The following is a 24,900-nucleotide window of genomic DNA, read 5'->3' on the forward strand; positions in this document are numbered from 1 at the left end:
TCTTCTGACAGTAAGGATAAATGCTGTTTCACCTAGGACTGTGACAAGGTTGTTAGCTAATCGAGGCATAACTTCCCAACACTGTATGATATCACCACCTCCGGATGTTCTCGTTGCACATAGTGTTGGTCTGGCCTTTGGATACTAAACTCTTCGGTGGTACCCCTGAATCTTGATTGACATCTAGTTGTGTCTGTAGGCCAAACTAACTTTCCCTTCTAATCTGGATCTGATGAATTGTATGTTATGGTATTAATGTTGTCATCAACTGTATCCCCACCATGTGTTGTATAGTTTTGCCACCCCTCCAAGCTTGTGGGTAAGGGAATCCGAGTTGTATTTGATGGCTAGACCAAGACAGGATGTCTGTTGCACAGTGTCATTCAGAAAGATGATTTGCTGCAGAATAATGTATGCTTTAAATAGTGCCTATGTTCCCTGATTTTTCCATTCCTTTGAACTCCAGACTGATTTTATGTCTATAATGTCCTTCCATAAGTCGAACTGCTGTTCAGACAGTTGAGAAATAATGGATGCTGAGTAAATCTGTTTGGTGTTTGTTAGCATATTTTTCTGTGTTGTGCAGTTGTAGATGCAATCGTATATTATTATGGGGTCTGGTCTGAAGTGTTAAACCGTGAAAAATAGTGAAACTTCCTTGCGGTGGTGTTGGGCAATGTTCCCATTGATGGTATGTAAAAATATTACGTGGGATCCTCGATTTATGTAAAAAGTGATGACCAAAATGTTGATAACACTACATTTTGTAGTAATCAGTTGTATCCTCTAACATCTCAATGCTTGAAAATGCAGCGGATTGTTCTAAATCAGACAACATGTTATTAACATTTTCAAAATCCCAATCGTCAGTAAATGTATTGGAGTTAATCATATCTTTTAACCACATTGGTGCTAAGGCAATTCCCGCTGTTACTTAGATTTCCCATTGAAATGACAAGGTCAGCTCATTATCAGCACAGCTGCACTGCATGACGAGCTGACCTTGTCATGAGCATGGAAGGGGTTAAGGAAATTTTAAACATATAAGGTATTTTCAAAAGTTCAGTGGGATCAAATACATTATATGAAACTCTGACCCAAACTATACCATCAGGAATTGGAACAGCTGAAATGTTCAAGAAGGACAGGTCTCTTTGTTCACGATGAGCTGACGTATGAGGTTTCAGGACCTAGTTCACATTTGATACCGCAGAGCACTCTGGGAGATAGTTTCCAATCATGAGCAAGCAAAAGACAGTCACTAGGCCAATACAGAATAGAAGAAATAATATTCTTGTGATTATAAAGAGCTGTATCCATGCTGAAACTAGGTAAGTCTTTTTCAGAAAAATATAGAAATATGAAGTTGTATTTTACGGGAAACTGGAGCTGGCTTTGATTCATGTTCACTGGGATCAAGAGTGAATGTATCAAAGTCGATGAAGTAGCCAGATGCAGTTCTATATATCTTTAGTAGCTCAGCAGGTTTTGTTGAACTTGCAGACATCTCTTGTAGAGGCATATTTGTGTAGATATCGGTGGTAGGCCAAATTGACATTTATCTTTCATTTGTGTTTTGATGTTCTATTTCAACAAGAACGAGTTTTATTTCATTGTTAGTGAGTTTATTCCTTTGTATTGGTAACTCTTCAAATGTTATGAGTCTTTCAGTCTGAACTTCCTGTATGGTAGCGAGAGGAGAGTGGTGGCTACCCAAGGGCCGATGAGGTCTAGCATTTAGTATTGGCCACATAGTGTGGTTTGATCAGATCAATGGAGACAGAGCTCTTTTCTTTTTTTCTGGCAAGAGGCGTAAGAAGTACTGTTCTTGTTACTTTGACAGCCAGGACTGGCACAGGCTTTCTGTATGATGGTCCAAATTCCTTTTTGTCCACAATCTTTTCTCTGACCAGATCCCTGACTTTTGGGATCCATGCAGGTATTACTGTAACTGGTGTGACTTCCCTAGTGGCGGTGCGTTTTACTTGCATGTTGCTTTATAGTGTCCCGAATTCATTGAATTCATGTAGAACAGCCTAAAGTTTATTGATGTCAAATGGTTTTTCATCTGCCACTGTGCCTTCATAATCAAGATCAGGTACCCACATTCTTGTCCCAAATAGGACTTCGTAAGGAATTACACCTCCTAGGGAATATCTTGGCATATTGTTGAGAGCCCTCTGGACCCCATATAAGTGGTTGACCTAACTACCACCCAAACCTAATACCCTTGCTGTTAAAGATCGCTTTAAGTCCTGGTTTTTCCTCTCCACAACCAAATTTCCCTCGGATTGGTAAGGAGAGAGTAGTACCGCAGTGCTACACCCTAACTTTCCATGGCTTCCCTGTAAGCCCTAGAACTACACACGGGGCCACAGTCAGAATGTAATGTGCTAACTGTGTATGTCCCTATGAAGACTCCCAAATCTTTTATAACAGTTTAAGGTTTAGCTGAGCACAGGCCCAGCCCACAGGAATCTAGAGCATGAATCCACTGCCACTGCCACTGCCACCAAGTTATACTTGGAAGCCCCATCTGATTGTAGGGGGCCACAGTGGTCCAAATAGATTTAAGCGAGTAGTCTGTCTGCTATTAAGAATGATGTCTGCGCTGGACTTGCTACGGTGGAATCCTTCATCTGCTGACAGATGTCGCACTTTAGGGCTAAATTCTTTGTCTGTTTAGTTAGCCCTGACCACCAACAGCATTGTTTCATTAAAAAGAATTCTGTAACTCCTGTATGTGCAGAACCCAGACCCTCATGTGGAGATAGTATTAAGTCTAATATGCGATCAATGTTTGTTATTACACTATCCCCCACTCCTGGAATTTGTGCATACGGAATGTTATTTGCATCTAACTTGTAGCAGTATTTAAGTGGAAAGCCTTTTAGCAAGGCCGGGCTGTTTTTACATGAATAAATGAAAGCTACCATTAACTGTCCATATATTCTTGTGCTGGAACGAGTGATTGCAGCTACGGCAGCAGTTCGTACTCCCCCTTTAGCAGCTTCATCGGTCAATGAATTCCCTTCAATGCGAACTCCATCACATTGATGACTCGGGTTGTGTATCACGTGAGCTCTTGGTAGCTCTGTTTTAAACTCAGCTACCTGTTCCAATAGTGATTTATGCTTGCTTGTGCAACCTTTTGAGTCTTTGAACCCATTCTGACCCCAGTAGTGAAGATATTCATTGTAAGAGTCAACACAGTAAAATGAATCGCACACAGTCAGTGTGGGGAATAGTCGATCCATATTTATTAGTGCCAGTAAGAGTGCTTTTAAATCTGCCAGCTATGCAGTACCGTCTCCTAGAGACTGTGTCTTCATACTGCTAAGATGGAACTTGCCTTGCTGCATACGACCATTCACACTTGCACATGCTGCACTATATCGTTGTTTACTTCCTATGGCTGGCTGAGCAGATCTGTCAGTGTAAATAATTTATTCATAATGTTCAAGAGGCATTATTTTATTCGGGGGAGGATAGTCTTGTTCGTATTGTTGGAATGCATGTGTTTTTAAGTGTAGAGTCAAATTTGTAATCTACACCTGTTGCAGTGAGATAATTAGCCCATTGTATCCATCTTGGATGTAAAGCTTAAGCATTTGGAATGCTTGCCTTTGTGACAGCCTCTAAGGCCAGTACTGGGGTTACAACAATTATTCTTTTCCCCTGAGCCAGTACTCTTTATCTCACTACATTAACCACCACAAGGCCAGCCCTGTATCCTTGAATCAGGGGCAATCAATATTCAGAACTATGTTCTGTTTTTTGTCCCTAGTTTTACAATTTTTGGGATAAGAGTCTTCAAAGTGAACAACTGCCACGTTTGTTTGCTTGTCTTATATGGAAGTAGATGTAGTGAAGATTAGATTTGCCTGACTAATACATTATTTGGGACTTTATGTTTGGTTAATTTGTACACATCTTGAGCCACTGTTTGAATAAAATACTTTCTCTCACTACAGCAGTCTGTACTGCTGTCCAAAACGATTCTGTTGACGCAAAACGAATTTCTGCGTTTGTGTACAAGTGTGGTGTGCTATAGGTATTGTCTCACCTTCATTGAAGGTTAGGTAAGTGTAGCCAGAGTGACCCATGTTAACACGGATCACCAAATTTGTGGTGTTTACAAGTGTATGTAGGTGTTTGGAAGCTATCATATCAGCTTGTAAGGAACAACGTATATTTGTGGGTCCCTGTGTCCACGGAACACTAAATTTGTGGTGTTTACAAGTGTATGTAGGTGTTTTGAAGCTATCATTTCAGCTTGTAAGGAACAACGTATATTTGTGTGTCCCTGTGTCCAATGCGCATGTCTGTAGTCTAAAGCTAGACAATCTGAATTATCGGGTTTAATTGCAGGAAAGAAAGGATTCTTAATTGAAGTCGTGCAAGTTACTATTACACCCTGGTACCCCTGAAATACAAATGAAGGTAGAGACTTCTGGATCATTGATTGCTGCCAAGTTCCCAGCAGACCTCCGTTTCATGGACGTTTTTTGACCGGCGGATACCTTTCTGGTACACCAATGTGCTCTGTTATTAAACGGGCTTGTTTCCTGATTCTTCTGGTATGCCACTGCTTCAACAGCTTCTTAATTAAGCAGACCCCTTTCCTGATTCCTTATTCTTCTGGCACCCTTATGAGCGATGTAATAAAGCGGACTCTTTTTCTGATACCGAGGACCATCGCCCTTGACCTTGTGCATTTTTTTTTTCTCGTACAAAGAAACAGCTATCCTCAGCTCCGCTTAGACTGGGATGCCAATCTGTTTCAGGCATCTTTGGACTACTGCCTTCGTTCCTTATTCTTTAGCAGCATTGAATGATTGGATTTCTTCAACAGACGGCTTTCAAATTGGGCGTTCTTGTATTTTGTTATTTATCGCCCTGGTCAGTCTCTTTATTTCACATTCAGGTACCATTGCTACCTTGGTCCGTTTGACACGGCCTTGTCACGCCCTGATGAAGGTGGTTTCCGAAATGAGGGATAGTACACCGAAACACATGTCTGCGCTTTTAAAAGGCCCCCCACCCTTGTTCTTCTGATTCATTTGATATCGATGAAATGTTGTTTTTTTGAAGAGACATCTAAATATGTATACTATGTATAAAACAGTACATTTGTACATTCATCTTTTGTAAATTGATTAGTTTTTGTGTGGGCCACTGTGTTTGTTCATTTACTTTCTTTCACGTACAAGTGCGAAGTATGTATTAGTGGTGCGGTATGAATCTGGTTTGAGTGTGTGTTGTGAATAATGGTTTGTTAATGGGACCTCCCTTATCGGTTCTAACCTTTTTGCTTGTTTAATCAAAAACTGTTTTTTGTTATTTTTTTATTGATATTTCTATTTATTAATTGTCATTATTACGTTCAATTGGGACTGTTTCCTTTTTTTGCTTAAAAGAAAAACTACAAATGAAATGAAATAACTCAGTGATTTTCTATGACTCTTTAAACTTATTTTTTTCTCTGGTCCAGTCAGAGTGTCATTATTTGATGAGATGATACGTTGTACATATTCAATCATATAGGTAGAGATACTTTTTTCTGTGCCGCTTGTCTAACTTCAAGACCTGCTACTTTCTTCTTTTTGAAATGAGGTTTTGATTTTGTTGTCTCTTCTTTTTTGGAAGTATAGTCTGAAGCGCTTTGCATGTCTCTGGACTTTGCAGCTTTTTTTGTCTGTGTTCTGACCATCCTTCCCTCTCAGAGTTCTTTGATGGACCCTGGAAGGAACGAGAGGAATGTGTATCAGTATCCTGATACCTGTCAGGTTTTTTAATGTTATCTCTATTCCTAAGGCTGTATCTCCTTTCGGAGGGCTCCTGTTGAGGAGACCCACCCCTGAATTGAGACCTATTCTGTCTATTCTTTTTTTAAAATTATTATTATCCCATTGCTTCTTGAAAGAATCGGGTGCTTGCTTGGTGTTATCTTTTTCAGGATCAGCATGATTTGAGGTTTTGTTGCTCTAGCTCCCAACCTATCTCTACCTCATTCGGCATTTATTGAACTAGTATCATTCTAATGTAAAATAGGTGTGCTGAAACAACAATAAAACAGAAACAGATATAAATGATTTTTAAATACCAATAGAGTGAACAGTTCCTACCATAGTCCTTAAACAATGAATACAGGCAAGTATAAAAAACACATGACAGTAATAATGTGTACTCCTACCCTAGATATACCTTAGTGGCCCTAGCATGTATGTTGGTGCAGAGCCAAAAATCCCCCTAGGATAAAGCCAACCCCATTACCTGAATTGAGAGACAGTGGTACCCAGTCTTGGTCTTGAGACACCCCACAAGTGATGTTAGACCAATGCGAGCTGGAGTGTCTGCATGCAGGAACCTCAACGTCTTGCATGAGTGTGCCAGTATGAAAGTCCTTCTTCTCCTCCCTCTGCCACAGCAAAGATATGGTGTTTATATACCCAAAGCAGTACCCTCAGGGGGATATACCTTGCTGTGTCATGTTGGACTAGGATGACGGAAGGAATGACCCTTATACATAGTTATTATGCAGGTTATGGTAGTCCTGCTGAGATTCCAAGAAGCCTTATGTCATTTAGGCATTACCGTAAAAAGGTCAGTACCAAGAACCATTATGTAGTGTACTGGCAGGTGAAATGTAGGTGAAAGGTTTATTCACCTGAGCCTATGTCGGGGTACCTGTATAAAACATAACCGATTGATAGAGAAAGGGGCGGGCCACGAAGACGTCTCAGCAATCCCATAGTGTGGGACTTACTGAAGGTAATAGGAGGTGTAGTTGCCCCATAAGGATGTCCTTGGACTGATTATGGCCCTGGGGACCCCATCCTCCAAGGCACTTATTTTTCTTTTTGTAATTAATATTTTTTAGTACAGGAAGGGAGGCCTCATGGCCCCACTTTCCTGGGCCGATTTTGGCTCCGGGGATCCCATCACCGGGGCCTACCCTTTATTAATTTTTTTTACAACATGAGGGGTTCATGTGACCCCTTCTCCCAGACCAATTTTGGGCCAGGGACCCCTTCCCTTCGGACTTGCCACAATACTGGGTTTCCTGTCCCACCCAGGGCACCCAGTTGCTCATGTTGGGGACTGCACGGGAGCCTGAAGGATTCTGTGTCCATGTCGGCTCCCCGCGTCCTGCGAGAGCCGGCATTGCTTTTGGACAGAGCAATCTGCTAAACATGCAGCGCCCTCTGTCCAAAAGTAATTCTGCTCCATCTGTGCAAGCAAGAGCATTTTTAATGCTCTTGGTTGTACGAAGGAGAGCGGAGCAGAGTTTGCTATGACTTGGTGGGAGTGGTACTCCTGCCAAGCCATAGCAAACTGTCTTCCCAGGGGGCGTGAATCCTGGGACATTGCAGGAGCTGGCCTGGGTGTGGCAGGCCAGGGCCATCTATGGCTCTAAGGAGGGGTGGGCCGCATAGCCCCCTACTTTGTTAGAGGTTGGCCCGTAGAGGTGGTGGTCCCTGGAATGCTGTGGACACACTGGTCTCAGTGTAACCAGGCGCTTTATAATTGTAACTATTATTATTATTAACCACAGGGTGCCATACCACATTATCTCTAATTAAAGCTCCGGGGAGGTGGTGGTCCCTGGTGCTGTGGGGGGGGTCCGTGCTTCACCCCGCATTATCTCTAATTAATGCCCCGGGCGGGTAGTGGCCCTTGGGCTGCCGGGCCATCTACAAGTAATGCCCCGGGAAGGTAACGGATACAAGAACTGGAGGGGTCCAAGAGGCCACCCATTTATAAAATTATAAGACAAGGGGAGGTGGTGGTTTCTGGAGCAGGGGGGAGGCCATACGGTCCTCCCTCACATTTTTAAAATGAGCCCCAGGGAGGTTGTGGCCCCTGGGCCATTAGTAAGCCCCAGGAGGGGGCCATGCTTTCCCTCCTATATGTACATAATCCCCCCCGGGAACTGGGCCACTCGGGGGCCAATAATGAATGAATGTTTAGTTGTATTTCACAGTTAATCTTCACATTTATCAAATACAATACCAACATGAATAATGACAATTCATTTTGTGTGTGACAAATGTAATCAAATGTACACAAGCAATATATATTACTTACATCTCACAGATTGGAATTCATTTGGGGGTGAGTTTGCCATCTTTACCACATCTGACACTGGTTGTGGTATCCCAATACATCCTTTGTACCAGACCTATTAGGGCCAGATCAATTCCCATACTGGCCATAATGGCCTTGAGCTTCACTCTGTTAACCAAATCAAAGGCGCAAGAGAGGTGCATAAACGCAAGGTGAAGGAAACCTCTCTAGCCCTTGATGTATAGATCAATAATCAACTGGAGGTTTAGGTACTTTTCTACTGTGCCAACACTTGGTTGGAACCCATAATGGACTCTTGAGAGGGCCTGATTTTCCTAAATCCATGTCTCAAGTTTGGCTGTGAGAATCCTTCTCAATATCTTAAGGGAGCTATCCAAGAGTGAAATTGGATGATAACAGGACAGGAAATATCTGTTCCCCTTTTTAAAAATGGGAACAACTTTCGTTTCTCCAAGTTGGGATGAGTTACCCCTCTATTGAGGCCTTTATAACATTGTTTAAAATCGGAGCCCAAAGTTCAACATTGTCTTTAAATAGGTCCAATGCTACTCCATCAGGACCAGGAGTCTCCCATTCATCATCCTTGAGTCCTTCCAGATCGTGTATCTCAATTGTCTCATGGCATCCAGTGTTTTCAGGAGTAACTTCTTGTATGTCAGAGATGTGGCTTTGCATGGCATATATTTGTCTAGTGGTGAAGACTTCAGTAGCATTGCATCCATTAGCAAAGGTGTCCTTAGTGCATGGTGGACCTGCATGTAACAATATGTTTTGGTAGACTCCTATTGGCAGTCTTGTTGTAGGTCTTTAAAGGGAATGACGTCACCTTAATGCCATAAGTTTCCTACCTGGGGGAGACCAATTAAGTCCCACTTATCAAAGTATGGGATCTGCACCAGGGTCCCCAGTGCAGCTGTCTCCCAAAGGGCGTGGCCTGTGTAATTTTCCCTTTCCAGCCCAAAGCTCGAGTGGCTGCATGCCAGCTGTCAATTTCTATTGCCGTGGCGCTGGATTTTCACATGCTTGGGAGAACCACAGAGGGTCCTAATGTATCACCCTGGATGCAGTACAAGCCTGTCCATCTTCTAGTTGTTGGATCATCCGGGGGGTGGAAGACTCAACCACTTATGGTGGATACATGCACCACCCACTAATACTTCTGAATATCTGGTAGGTTCACCCCACCATCATACCATATCCTTATCAGTTTATGGTGGGTAATTGGCTATGGGACGGCAACCCACACGGGCGCTCCAATCTCACCCTCTATAGACTTAAAGTACTATTTGTGCACCGGGTATGGCATGTTCTGCAAAATATCAAGGAAATGGAGCAGGGGCATCATTTTAAACAAGGCCCACCCTGCCCAAGAGTTCCATATATAAAGAGATTTTGTCCTCTAACTGATCAGTACAGAGCAGGCCTAGGATTAGAGGGTCTTGACTGATCCAGGCCGCCAATGGCACCAGGGCAAGTGCAAATATCAAAGGCAACAAGGGGCAACTTTACCGCATGCCACATTGCAGCCAAAAGATCCGGGAAGTCCCACCATTCACCTTTAACTGTGCAAGCAGGTTGGCATATAGAAGTTGCACCCAGCAGATAAAGTACAGACCAAAGCATATTTTAGCCAGCACCTCAAACATATTCACCAATTCCATGGAGGTAAATGCTATTCTGGCCTCTAACGAGAATACTAGCGCATCCTCTTACATCTGGGGAGCCCTGCACAGCACATTATGAAGGTGCCTCAGGTTTAGGGTGTTGCTAAGATAGGGTATAACACCAGATTGATCCAGATGGATCAGGCCCATGATTTGGTGAGGCGGGTGGCCAGGACTTTGATTTTGGCATCAGCATTGAAGAGAGATATAGGCCTACAGGAGGCACAATCCTCACATGTGTTTCCCTCTTTAGTGATTACCACTATGTTTGCCAGTCCTTCGTCTCTGTGCAATGTGCCTACTTCAGGTTTCTCCACAACCATCTTAAGGAGATGTTGGGCCAGTTTCAAGCCCAGTAGTTTGTAATGTTTGATCAGTATCTCCTGTTAGGGCCGACCGTCTTGCCTGAAGACAACTTTGCCCACATGGGGGAGTGACCCGTCATGCGTCTTACCAGGTGATGCGCATCTGAGAAGAGGTGGAGGTGATGTGCAATGGTGAATTGATAGTCAATGTGTGAAAGACTGCCTTGTGCCCTGAACTGAAAGGTGAATTTCTGCCCGTGGGGGTTATTATAGGAATGACCAAATATCAGTCAACTCTAGTGCCATAAGGAAGTCAGACAGTGGGCATCGAGGAGTAGTTGCCTATTTGGGAGGCCAAGAATCTCGTTCCTCACACAACGTCAGATTGGAAACACCACCCATTATCAATTTTCCATCTGGTAGTATGAATAGAAAGGAGCCCAGGTCAGGAAAAGTAGTATTGTTGAGGCATGGCTGGACATATGCAGAGGAGATGTTGACCATCATTCCCTTCCAGCTCCCAGTGATTGCCACAAAGGGTCCATGGGTATCCAACCAGACCTGTTTTAGAGTGTGTGGGAGTGCCTTTCTAATCAGATTCCCCACCCCTCTGGAGCCAGCTGTATATTCTGAGTGTGTCACTAACTTGTAATCCCATATGTCAAGCACCTTGTAGGTATTTCCTTTAAAGCGAGTCTCTTTTAGGAGGGTCACATCAGGGGTCCGGTATTTAAAGGATTGTAATATGACCCCCCTTGAAACTTTGTCACACTGGCCATTGACATTTCATGATAAGAACTTGATAGCTGGTGCATCAGTTTGTTGAACCATCAGTGTGTTTGAGAAGTTTATTGTTATGGTCACGCCAGCCCACAGCCCATTCAGGGGAAGAGCAGGGAAACCCTTCCTTGCGTCCATGTTAAAGTGTGAAGTCAGTGCCCTAAAACGTTACTTTTGGGGCATGGTCACGACGATGGAAGATAGATATGATGTGCCTTCTTGTCCCTCTGACCCTGCTGCTGACCTGGGCCTGCCGCTCACCCTCCTCAGCAGAAAGCACAAGCCCTGAGGTGCCGCACCATGTCCTTGAAGCTGCCTGGCACTGGGGGGCAATGGCAGAGGCAGTGGGCCTGCTTTGGGGACAGTACAGCTTTGTGCTAGCGGCCACCCTCTGATGCAGTGAGATCCCTGCTGGTCGTGGCTCACCTATATCATCCTTGGTGCCCCTCTCCCAGGGGCCGGGTTGCACTTGCAACTACCGGTACTCAGGGCCTCCATCTTGCCCAGAGGCCCCAGAAATAATCCCTACCATTGGTGGCCAGACGCGAGACCTACAGCACCAGCACCACAGGCCGCGTTGCAGCAGAGCATGGCACTTAAAATAGTTGTCTTGTAAATGCAGAGAGGACCATGGCCCCATCAGCACACACACGCACTGGATCTGTAGCAACTGCTCAGGGCACCAGGGTGAATATAGAAGAAGGTAGGATCCTACCTACCAGCTGTAGCCATGGAGGGACCACCATGAATTGAGGCCCTTGAGTGTTAGGTGGTGCGGAGGAGGCAAATCCAGTTTGCTAAGGCTGTAATGTTCTCATGGGTGCAACACGGATCCTGGCTCATCTTGGGCTTGTCCAGACACCTTCACATTAGCAGATGCCCCCCACAGAGTAGTAGTGTGGCTGGGGACTGACACCCACATGCCAGCACCCACCTGGGACCCTTGCAGAAGGCCGGGTGAAAACCGATACTAGAGCCTTCTTTGGCCTACCAAAGGAAGTCTACTGATGCCCTGTTGGAACTTCCTTTGCACAGACAGGAGCTAGTTGGAATTGGCAGATGTGAGAGAGGGGCTGGGGGCACAAGGGGAGCACCGTGGGGTATGAGGGGATAACCTGAGCTGAGATTTCTGTAGTCCTGTCAGCGTTGTCCTGCTGCGCCCCCTGTTGAGACTGTGCCTATGTGCCCAAGCAAGAATAGGTGGAGAGAGCCAGGGGGCACGAGACGACCCTGGAAGCATCCCCCTACCAGCAGACTCCTTGCCTGACATTAATGGGGGCTCCTGCATATTTGTTCGACTTATGCCTCGAAGCGTTTTCCTGGACCCCTTGCCCCTCCTCTATCTAAAATACATTCATTGATCTCCTGGATCATTGGCCTAAAGTAGAATAAAACAATATAATGACATCAATGGCCACTAGTTTGAACTTATTGCAAATAACTTTAAATACACAAGCAGCACCATTTGGAGAATAGATCAATACTCAAGCATAACCAATCATCCAAATCTGGCAGCACGCTCTAAATCACAAGAAAATGTGCATTTCGAAATGACGAACAGTGGGTAAGGAAATGACAGACTACAATGCATACCCCTAGCAGGATCTGTAGGCAATAAAGCAACAGAAGCCAAAAGTTACTACGAATTAATCAATGTCTTACCAGATCTGAATAGTTACAATGTACTATAGAGCAGTTGAATACTAAATCTTATTCATATGATTCCAGCATTACGAGTTATTACATCAAATGTTGGTACATTAGTATCCCAAAATCTGAATGATCTCCATGTAATGGTATGGTCGTTCTCCCGCTTAATAATATCAAAAACATAAAAGAAACAGCAAAGCCATCCAATAGTTGTATTTGTAAAATAGAAGTGACACATTAGCAACCTGGGAGAGATAAAACTAAGCCAATGGAAACTACAACCAAAGATAAACAGTTTGCAGCTGAAGGATTTGAAAATGTAAATATTACCATGAACCATCATGATCCATGATTGATTTGCCACCCAAACTTGAGTCAGGTGACTGAGGAGCAAGCAAAAGCATCAATCAAGATTGGGGATAGGTATCCCAGGAAATGGGCGGTAGATCCTCAAGTAAAGTTCTGCAGGTAAGAAAATTAATTTTACAACCTGGAGTCATCCGTAACAAGGCTGGTTACTGTCATTGACCGAAAATGGGCTTGAGGGCTATCATGAGTAATGTACTGCAGCCATAAGTCAAAAAAGGGGTAGATCGAATGGGAGCCTGGCAATTTATGTTGCATGTAATTTAAAAATGTGAGGTAGTTCAATGTTGTACGGCAGCAGTGAGCTCTTATATATTGCATGTTAGGCTTTTGAAACTAAACGAGGAAGTAATTTCAATGGATATAATTAAGATATATATTCCACCAGGATGAGGGGAAGATGTGCAGCCTATATGGCACAATATGATGAAATATCTGGAGCCATTAAAAATCCAAAGCTCCAATAACTCTGGGAACAAATGATGGTCAAACATTTGTTTTTGATTTGTGGGGTTTTTAATGTTTGCTCAGTGGATGAAATGGCAAACAATGCAATTTTAATGGATGATAGGTGTTTTTTCAACGTACCGGACCCCGATATTGTTTGGGTCAAGCCATGTACAAAGGGGGAAACATTTGTAAAACTGTTATTGTTACTGGGACTGCGAACCCAAAATGGCCGTACCACCTCTGATAGTCGATACAGAGCTGTTTAAAGGAGCTCACTTATTGACTATGTCTTAATTACCTTGAGAATCGGATCAATGTAAGTGATATGCTTGTAGGGAGACGGCCGAAAGTGACCACGATCCTCTCAGAGTGAATCTTGCTCTCCGCTGCTGCAGAAATTGGACCCAGACGTATGCTCAGAATATTTATCACATTTCAATTGAGCCATCTAACAAGAGAAGAACTGTTACGTTCATGTCATTTTACAAAGTACTATGCATTTAGCTCAACTGTTTAACTCTGTAATCCCCAATTGTATTTAATCTTAACTCTTACCATGCTCTGTTATGGTAATGGTATGTTCCATCCCCCCTTCTCCTGAGTTACCTTTGGTACTCTCCAGGTACCAAGAGTCTTTCTTAGAATGTCGTGTGAGGACTTGTCTTATACTGGTGGAGAGAGGAGCAGTGTTGGAATAAAGGCTTGTTCTTACCTGAATGGTGCTCATCACTTTTTATCACTGGCGACGATCTGTGTAAGGGGACAGATGTTACCGTCTCCTCCCCTTCTGCGTACACTCCACCAACTGGTTCTTCTTTAAGGCTATTCTACATTTTCAAGACCATCTCGTCTCTTCAGTCATCTGGTGAGGTTTCGTTTCAGCTGTCTGCTTCCTTACTTTGGCATATGACTGCATTCACAGTTTTGGTGCTCCGATGTTCGTTGGTGACGTTTTTGATGCTTCGATGTTCGTTGGTGCCTGGAGTTGAACTGCCCTCAGCTGTGGTATCTGCTCTGCACTTTCCCTGACCTTCCAGCGATCTTGGTGTCTAACCTGCGCCTTGGTCCTTCCTTCGGGGCTTTGCACACGCTGTGCCTTCTTGTGGTAGGGGACGCCTCATACTTCGGATAGACACCGAGAGCAGTTCTGGGCATAACGTCACGAGCAAGTTCTGGCATAGCGTTTCATCGTACTCCCACCACAACTTTCCACCGAGGGGCCCTCCTCTGCAGAATGGTCTTTGTGTCCCATTTCCTCTCAGACTTGCGGGATATTTCAGCAACGCCCCTCGATCAGCATCCGGCTGCCAAGGATATCCGCCTCTGCGATCCCTTCCGGAGCTCGGAGTCGACACCCAACGACCCAGCCTCACCGTGCCGGCCGAACTTCACAGCATTCGACGTTCTTCACGTCAGCTGCCCCAGAACTCATCAGGGCACTAGGACGACTCCTGTGATGACCTACGCACCACCACGGAGTACCTCATGTGTGCCTCAGCTGTGCCCTCTTCAGCGACGTTATTCAACTGTCGTCACCTCTCGGAGACACGCACTCCATAGCGTGTCTAATCAGGTCAGCGTTATTCTCCTCAGCGTGTCACACATTATACCTCATTCACGGTGATACGCACACCAGTCGTGGTTAGACGGCTTCCAGGAACTTAACGTTAGTGTGTGTCAGCAATATTCATGGTGACACGCACACCTTCAACTGTTATCTGTAATTACAACATTGTTATTTTCTTTCAATTCGCTTGTCGTCGTCATACCTCAGACACAGTGATACGCACACCTATTGTATTTTATTCTACTTACGTAGGCTTGTTCAGCTTAGCGTGTCATTAGGAATCAGGTGACACACACTCCTTTAGTTATTTACTCCATAATGGATTCAGTATAATGCGTATTGCTACTTCAATTCAGGCAGATGTATAGTTGTTTCACTTCCATTAGGATTCCGTGAATACAGAATGCTTCTCTATGTACGCAATAATATATATCTAATATTCAAGCATAGGGTAGCCATTATCCCTTGCAGTCACGTTATAACCTACACTTAGGGGCCTTTGTGTACTGACTATTCTTGCCAGTTCCTTCTTGTGGTTCAGTATTATTTACATTCCCTGTAGAGATATTGTCTCTAATATAATCACATCCCACACTGCTTGTGTCACTTTTAGTTCCCACCATATACCCCTTCAAAAATGTTCCTTCTTGTTACTTCACACCATGGCGGCTGCTAGCATGACTCAACCACCCCCATTTTTAAACGAATTCGGGGAACCCAGCGCCCCATGGGAGGATTGGGAGAAGGTATTCGAATCCTATCTGGTAGCCATCGGTGGGGAGAAGTTCAGTGCTTTCAGAAAACAGCACATACTGTTGCATAATTTAGGCCCTACTGGAAGGAAGGTGTTTGAGTCACTTCCAGAACCAGAGACTGAAGAAGAGGATGAGGATGTGTACAATACCACATTAATAAATCTACTCATTCACTTTGGGGTCAAGGTGAATGTAGCATTAGAAAGACATAAATTCTTCAGTCGTTCTCAAGGCAAACAAGAAAGCGTGTCTACATATGTTGCAGTCCTTAGGGGTCTCAGCAAGTTATGTGATTTCCAAGATTTAAATGATTCGTTAATCAGGGACCAATTAGTACGCTGTACTAACAACAAAGATATCCAAAAGAAGTTGTTACAAAAACAACCAGATCTTCAACAAGCAGTTAAAATAGCAAAGTCTATTGAACACACGGAGAGGTGTGTAAAAGAGATAAACTCCTCTGATCATAAGGAAGGAGTAGCAGAAATATCTAACACAGAGGAAGAACCCGAGGTCTGTCAAATTAAAAATGAGTCATCTAAACCTTAGAAGGACAATTGGCACAATCAGTCAGGGGACCCAGAAATTCCTAAACTAAAATGTTATCGTTGTGGAAGCAACAATCGATTGGCCAACGATCCTAATTGCCAAGCAAGGTCTGCGTGGTGTAGGAAGTGTAATAAAAGAGGTCACCTATCTAGGGTTTGTGGATGCTTTCCGAGGAAAAGTCAAAAAGTTAATTCTACAAGTTAATGAAATGGGGGCTGATAACATACAAAAGTATCCAGAATGCGAGGTCTACATTAATGGGAAAAATGTCAAGATGTTTGCAGACTCATGTTCTCCATTCATATTAATAAATTTTTCTGATTTTAGAACCATGTTAGGCCAAGATCTAAGCAAACTCTGCAAGGCTGACATCGCCCCCAGTGGTTACAATAGAGACCCTATACCCATGAAGGGAATGTTCAAATCCATCATTTCCTTTAAGGACCGTTCCACTGTAGGTAAAGTGTATGTGGTGGAAAATGGATCCAACTTGCTGGGGTGGCAACACCAAAAGGAGTTAGGAATTAAATTAGGCCCCAACAATCCTGAACAAGTCTTGTTCTCTAATATTGCCAACAACTCTGAGCATATCACCAATGAATTTCCTGAAGTCTTCTCAGAGAACTTAGGACGACTACTTAAAGACTTCCAACACAAGATTCAGTTGAAACTCAATGCCAGTCCTGTCGTCCACAAAACCAGACCCATTCCCCAACTTATGTGGGAATCACTAAAGAAAGAATTAACGAGGCTGGAAGAGTTAAACATCATACAACCTGTTGACTGTTCAGAGTGGGTGGCCCCCATTGTTATTGCTAAAAAGAGCCATAGTCACGACATCAGGATGTGCATCGACTTACGGGACCTAAACAACAACATCCTAGTAGAAAGACATCCGTTACCACGCATTCATGAAATGCTAAGCACGATGGGGAAGGCCACACATTTCAGTGTCCGCCATCTCTCCATGGCGTATCACCAGGTAGAGCTACACCCAGACTCCAGAAGTCTCACTGCGTTCACTACACCCTTAGGGACATTCATGTTCTGTCATATGCCGGTCGGGCTAGCCTCGGCGGCAGCTGTATTTCAGAAAATAATACAGCGTGTCTTGAAGGGAGTGCCCAAAACACTCTGCTTCCAGGATGACGTTTTGATATATGGGGCCAACATTGAGGAACATGACAACATATTGAGACAAGTCCTCTCTAAGTTCAAAGATGCAGGACTCACACTGAAAAGAGAGAAGTGCCAGCTCGGGGTTGAAGCAGTGGAGTATCTATGCCATTGCATTTCCAGAGAAGGTTTCAAACCCAAACATTGTCTAATTGATGCAGTGAAAGAAGCCCCAGAACCTACCAACAAAGAAGAACTCAGGTCCTTCTTGGGATTGGCAGAATACATGTCAAAATACGTCAATCATTTCGCGGAACTGTCTGCCAATCTCAGGGTACTCACCAAGAAAAACATCCATTTCCAGTGGTCAGAAGAACACCAGAAAGCCTTTGCTAAAGTAAAGGAAGGGATACTTTCAGCCCCTTACTTGTGTAACTTTGAACATAACCGAAAAACAATTCTGACCACAGATGCTAGTAGTAAAGGCTTGGGGGCTACCCTCTCACAAGTAATTGATGGCAAGGAAAGAATTGTTGCCTTTGCCTCAGGTTCTCTAACCAAAGCTGAGATGAACTATTCGATAGTGGAGAGAGAGGCACTAGCTTGTTTTTTTGGGGGTGAAACATTTCAAATTTTTTCTGTGGGGCGTCCAATTTTGTGTACGTACCGATCACAAACCATTGGTTTTTATGTTTAATCCAAAGAACAATTCTTATAACAGCCCTCGCATAGCCAAGTGGATACTGGGACTGGAAGGTTTTTGTTTCAAAATAGAATATGTGCCAGGCGAACAAAATTCAGCAGCAGATTTTCTTTCCAGAAGTCCACTCAACAAGGAAGAACAATTTGACGTAGATGAACACCCTATCTTCCAAGTTAGTCTTACTACTATTTCTTCCCAAGAATGGCTAAGATGCATGGACTCAGATAGCACAATGTCATAACTCATTTCATACACAATACAGGGTTGGCCGGACACTCAAGATCAGATGGCTGCCGAGGTAAAGAAATTCTGGGAGGTACGCCACAAACTTAACATTAACCAAGGCATTTTATTCAAGAATGATAAAATAATCCCGCCAGTGGCCATCAGAGATAAAATAATCGACCTAATCCACGAGGGTCATCTAGGTAGAAGCATGACCAAACCCAGGCTACGTGAACGCTATTGGTTCCCCAACATGGACTCATTAGTAGAAGCTAAAGTCAAGAATTGCCAACCATGTGCTAACAGCGACAAAGCTTAGGTGCCTAGGAGAATTCCCATCTTCCCAGTACCAATACCTGATAAACCATGGGAAAAGGTCGCCTTGGACATAATGGGACCACTTAATCTCAGAAGGGTGACTAAGCAGTTCGCTTTGGTCATGGTGGATTACCACTCCCATTGGACAACTGTTAGAATAGTTAGTCAAATAACAACCACGACTGTCATCCAATTCCTTAAAGACACCTTTTCAACAGAGGGCATTCCGGCATCCATCGTCACTGACAATGGAGTCCAATTCACGTATCATGTCATGACAGACTTTCTCAGCAACCTTAATATAACACACGTAAGATCACCACTCTATTGTCCCAGGGCAAATGGTCTTGTCGAAAGAATGAACTGCATGGTCAAAGGTTGCATACAATTAGCTAGCAGTAACAGCATCCCCACAGAGCAGGCGTTACAAGACATGTTATGGGCTTATCATATCACCCCTAATCAAACCACAGGCATTTCCCCTTTTTCTGCCTTAAGAGATAGGAAACCTTGCACCAAGTTCTACCCCAACTGGTTAGGAGGGGGATCCCACGTCACCAATGACATTCAAGAGTTCAAAGACAAGATTCATATTCATCAGGACAAGTAAAAATCCCAGTAAGACACAAAACACGGAGTCAAAATTCCATGATAGGAGGTGGGGGACTGGGTCTGTATCAAGAATCCTAGGAAGAGCAATCCTGAGACTAAGTTCTCCAAACCCATGCGCATAACAGATGTAAAGAACAGCACCGTCATTCTCGACAATGACCAGTTGTGAAGTATGGATATTTACAACAAGGGGTGGTGATGGACAGAGTCTCTGAATTAAGCAGAATACTCTCACCCAGTCAAGAGATCAGGGCTAGATCCAACACCGTTTTTTAGCTCATTGCACCATCCCAGTTTCAGAACCTGGCTGTATGCAAATTAGTCTGTCCCTGGCCCAGTGCATCATGGGAACAGGGCAGACCAGACTACAAAAGCCAATTCTTACACTGGGAAGGAAACAATCTTCCGGGGACCGGTTTCTGGCATTTCAGCCGTCTTCGGCCCGGCTTGCTTGAATCCTGATGGTGCAATGAGCAAGGGACTCACATCTGAGTATACCCTTCCACGCTTAGGGTGGACAAAAATATTTACAACTGGGTGAGAGTATTCTGCTTAATTCAGAGACTCTGTCCCTCACCACCCCTTGTTGTAAATATTTGTGTCCACCCTAAGCGTGGAAGGGTATACTCAGACATGAGTCCCTTGCTCATTGCACCATCAGGATTCAAGCAAGCCGGGCCGAAGACAGCTGTAATGCCAGAAAACGGTCCCCGGAAGCTTGTTTCCTTCCCAGTGTAAGAATTGGCTTTTGTAGTCTGGTCTGCCCTGTTCCCATGATGCACTGGGCCAGGGACAGACTAATTTGCATACAGCCAGGTTCTGAAACTGGGATGGTGCAATGAGCTAAAAAACGGTGTTGGATCTAGCCCAGATCTCTTGACTGGGTGAGAGTATTCTGCTTAATTCAGAGACTCTGTCCCTCACCACCCCTTGTTGTAAATATTTTTGTCCACCCTAAGCGTGGAAGGGTATACTCAGACATGAGTCCCTTGCTCATTGCACCATCAGGATTCAAGCAAGCCGGGCCGAAGACGGCTGTAATGCAGGAAACCGGTCCCCGGAACCTTGTTTCCTTCCCAGTGTAAGAATTGGCTTTTGTAGTCTGGTCTGCCCTGTTCCCATGATGCACTGGGCCAGGGACAGACTAATTTGCATACAGCCAGGTTCTGAAACTGGGATGGTGCAATGAGCTAAAAAACGGTGTTGGATCTAGCCCAGATCTCTTGACTGGGTGAGAGTATTCTGCTTAATTCAGAGACTCTGTCCCTCACCACCCCTTGTTGTAAATATTTTTGTCCACCCTAAGCGTGGAAGGGTATACTCAGACATGAGTCCCTTGCTCATTGCACCATCAGGATTCAAGCAAGCCGGGCCGAAGACGGCTGTAATGCCAGAAACCGGTCCCCGGAAGCTTGTTTCCTTCCCAGTGTAAGAATTGGCTTTTGTAGTCTGGTCTGCCCTGTTCCCATGATGCACTGGGCCAGGGACAGACTAATTTGCATACAGCCAGGTTCTGAAACTGGGATGGTGCAATGAGCTAAAAAACGGTGTTGGATCTAGCCCAGATCTCTTGACTGGGTGAGAGTATTCTGCTTAATTCAGAGACTCTGTCCCTCACCACCCCTTGTTGTAAATAGTGAAGTATGGATAGGCTGGTCAGGGCACAAGGTGTACATAACCAACTAGCAAACCAAAGTCTCCCCACAGTGCCACACTCGAGCAACCCTTACTCTACCCAAAGAACACGCAAAACTCCAGGTTGGCACAAAGACTTTATTAGGTACAAATAAATATTGCATTGTTATTAAGGGGGGAAGATATGTTACATTCCTGTCATTTTACAAAGTACTATGCATTTAGCTCAACTGTTTAACTCTGTAATCCCCAATTGTATTTATTCTTAACTCTTACCTTGCTCTGTTATGGTAATGGTATGTTCCATCCCCCCTTCTCCTGAGTTACGTTTGGTATGCAGCCGCGGTCGGTAGGGGAGTACCTGCCGGGGGGGTGACGTGGGGAGGGGGGAGAGGCAGGGTGGGGGTTAGTAATGTATGGATAATGGAGGTTTGCAGGTAAGTAAACATTTAAATAATTCAAACGACTTTAGATGCGCGCACTGCATCCCCAAATGCAATGCAGTGCGTTCAACGAAATTCGTTTGATTTATTTAAATGTTTACTTACCTGCAAACCTCCATTATCCATACAACCCCCAACCAGCCCCTACCCCTCCCCACGTCACCGCCCCGGCAGATACTCCCCTACCAACTTCGGCTGGGTACCGGGAGTCTACTTTAGAATGTTGTGTGAGGACTTGTCTTATACTGGTGGAGAGAGGAGCAGTGTTGGAATAAAGGCTTGTTCTTACCTGAATGGTGATCATCACTTTTTTTCAAGAACCATCCGCTGGAAGCCCGATAAATATCTAGCTGAGCTACCTCAGTTAGAAGCCCTCCTAGATAGGGCAGTAGAGTCTTCTTTTCCTCCAAGCAGGGCTTATCATGTGAAATTATATTAGACACATTTCAGTCCAGTCAAACATAATAATTGAGGGCAAGTCAATTAGCCCATGTTTGCTTGTTATAATGAAGAATGCTATTTATTGTTTCCAAAATTCTTTTCCATCTCCACTTCGATTGGCAAAGTAAAATGTATTTCCAGACCCACAGGTGGGCCTACAAGCATCTACTGAAAACTAAGAAAACTAGTCGACAATATTGTTATGGGAGAAATTGAAGGAGGACATAGACGAGAAAAATAGAAGTACTTTTGGAGATTAGATAGTAATGTTGAAAGGAGAATCACTAATCAGCTAAGTTATCACAGAGATAACTTGCCAGTTGATGATAACATCAGTATGTTTTGTTGTGATAGCTTATGTATGCATAATATTTTAATGGCACCCCCCTTAGGCACCTAAATCTCATGAGTGCCTGGTTTCTAAAGTATGCTTCTGTTGTCGGTTACAACCAAAGTGAAGTTAAAACAGTATAATTTACCGAACCTAGTTTCTTGGTTTCTTGGTGCCATATTATTGTAAAGACCACATATGCCAGTGCACACTGATTTCTATTGAGATAACTAGAAAATCAAATTGATCACTAAGTCTACCTCTTGTATAAAACTCTACTTTTGATTAGTTGATTAGATGTAAAACTGAAGCTGGTACAGTTCTATTTTTAATGCATGCACTGCACTCTAGCAGGAGAAAAAGATCTCATATTACACCTAGAGATTTGGAAGAAAGACCTGCCAGCACAGAATCTGCTACATGTATGGCAAGTAAAGTCACAAGAGAGGGTTTTCTGTAATAGGAGATACTGGCGCTCAGCTAAATTTGCTTGTGTGTGTATATATAGAACAATGCTAACGGTGGGTATGATGCTAACCAGGTAGGGGAGACCCCTGTAACCCCTATATCTGTGTGGGATAATCCCACAACAATAAAGTAAAACCAAGTCCTGGGCACTCATATACAATAGTGGATACATAAAAAAAAAATCTGTGTAAGTCCATATAAAAGGGTCCATTAATAAGAATTGCAGAGGAGTTGATTCAAATTTCTTTTAATTTCCTCTGTGTTGTAAATTACTCTGCATAGAGCAACCAGCCGACACGTGTTTCATCGGGCTGTCAGTTAACCACTGACTCTTCAGGGCTGCGCTGGTGTGAGCAAGGCAGTGTAGTCGAGACACCGGTGTTAATTCCAACCCTGTGTGTCAAAACAGGCGGGTGAGTACTTGCATCGGGTAAGAAGAAAATTCGAGATGCCGGTGGTAATTCCAACCTGGCACGTCGAAAGGTGAGGTAAGTAGGGCTTCGCATTGAATGTGGGGTGTTTGGCCATGGAAACTTGTATATAAATATTATAAAGAGAGAGATAGTACTTATGAAAACAAAAGGCTGTATTCACCTGAGTCACGTATAATCCACGTGACAAGGCAAAGTGTATCAGCGCAAGCACTGATGCGTGCAAAGATATGGTTTGTGCTGCAGGCAAAGGTCCTACGTGGCTCGTCTTCAGCGAGTGGTGCTGGTCTGTATGGCAAGTATCTTTTTCTACAATATGGCGTGTAATTAAATCTGCACCTCTCAGAAAAAACATCTTTTTACATTACATAGGACATACTGGACCCCCAAAAAACGAACAAAGATGAACAAACAAGTGGTGAAAAGTTGTCCAAAATGTGGTGAAATTAGGGCTGATGACATCCACTTGTTTTGACAGTGCCCCCAACATCAGACGTTTTGGTCTAATGTGGGTAAGATTATAAGTAAAGCCCAGGGACATGACATTGAGGTAAGCACGAATATAATTATATTCGGTACCGTAAGAGATAGTGGGTCCCTACCCTTTTTAAATGACAAGGAAAAACATCTATTGTTCGTATTAATCCTACTTGACAGATGGGAGATATGTATGAAATGGATACTTGTTAACCCCCGACACATAAGGAATGGCTGTCCTCAATAGATAAAGTTAAAAAGCTGGACCAATCTAGAAGAAAAAGTAACAGGATGAAATTTTAGGACCTGTGGGATAGTAATAAAATCCAAGACTGAGAGTAAAGGCAGCGTAGGAAGGAATGTCCAATGATTACACAAAATGCAAGAACAAAATCTGAGCTTTTCCCCACGGTGGAACCACAGGTGACCTGCCCAGTGAGCTTGGGGATCATATGACAAAGTCACACCGCTGGTTATGAAGGCCTTCCCTTCTTCCGACAAGGTGACAAATGAAAAAATCCCCAGCTGGCAAAGTTTCCAATAAGAGGGATATTTGTCTACCTATATCTCATCTTTGCACAAATGAGGACAAAAGAAAAATGCACTGCACTCTAAACCAGTTCTATTGTTTATTATACTTGCCACTTTACAACTGTTAGCGCATTATACCAATTGGTGCTCTAGATGGTGCATGGTACTTCGAGTTAAGTTATAAATGCACTACTCATTAAACCCGGCACTTTGGCCACCTATGCTATTATGTACTAGCATAGTATAAAATTGACCATGGTAAAGGTAAATTGGCAGATCCCCTGCACAGTGCTGAACCTGTAATTTTGGAGATATATATTCTGCTAGAAGTATTTTATGTCCTTGTCCCTCCTAAGTCTGCAAACTGTATTTAGTGTTGTATTTTTAAAGCTTTAATTTAATTTGTTTCTGTGTTCTTAAGATATAAATGTAGTTTTTTATTAACATATACATGAATAAAACATAAGATGATCGTAATACTTATTTTAGATTTTGGAGTGCTTTATGGATACTCAATTTTTGCATCTATGTAATAATTGTTGTAAATGATTATTTTATACATTATTTTAACTGACTTTAAGGCTTTCTTGGCTGATACAACAAAAATGTAATTATTATAGTCCATAGCTTTCTTGCTATGACACATGTTTAGAAACTTAGGGGGTCATTAGGATGACGGGCGGACTTAGTCTGCCCGCCATCCTATCGGAATTTGGGACCGCCCGCCATAAGGGCGGGGGTCCCGTGGGGGGTATTAGGATGTGCCCGCCGCATTTTTAGCATTGTGGCTAAAAATGCATTACAGCATTTGCATAAACAAAGCGGCAGGCACCGCGAGGTGTCTGCTGCTTTGTTTATGCAAATGAAGGGGGGTACCAAAGGTACCCCCCGTGTGCAACCTCCACCCCTCCTTCACTCTGGGGGCCCGCAGGGGGCCCCCAGAGTGAAGACCGCAATGCCGCCATGGAAAGGCATGTCTGAAAGCTCATGCT

Source organism: Lissotriton helveticus, chromosome 10 (genome assembly GCF_964261635.1).
Source record: "Lissotriton helveticus chromosome 10, aLisHel1.1, whole genome shotgun sequence".
Taxonomy (NCBI): domain Eukaryota; kingdom Metazoa; phylum Chordata; class Amphibia; order Caudata; family Salamandridae; genus Lissotriton; species Lissotriton helveticus.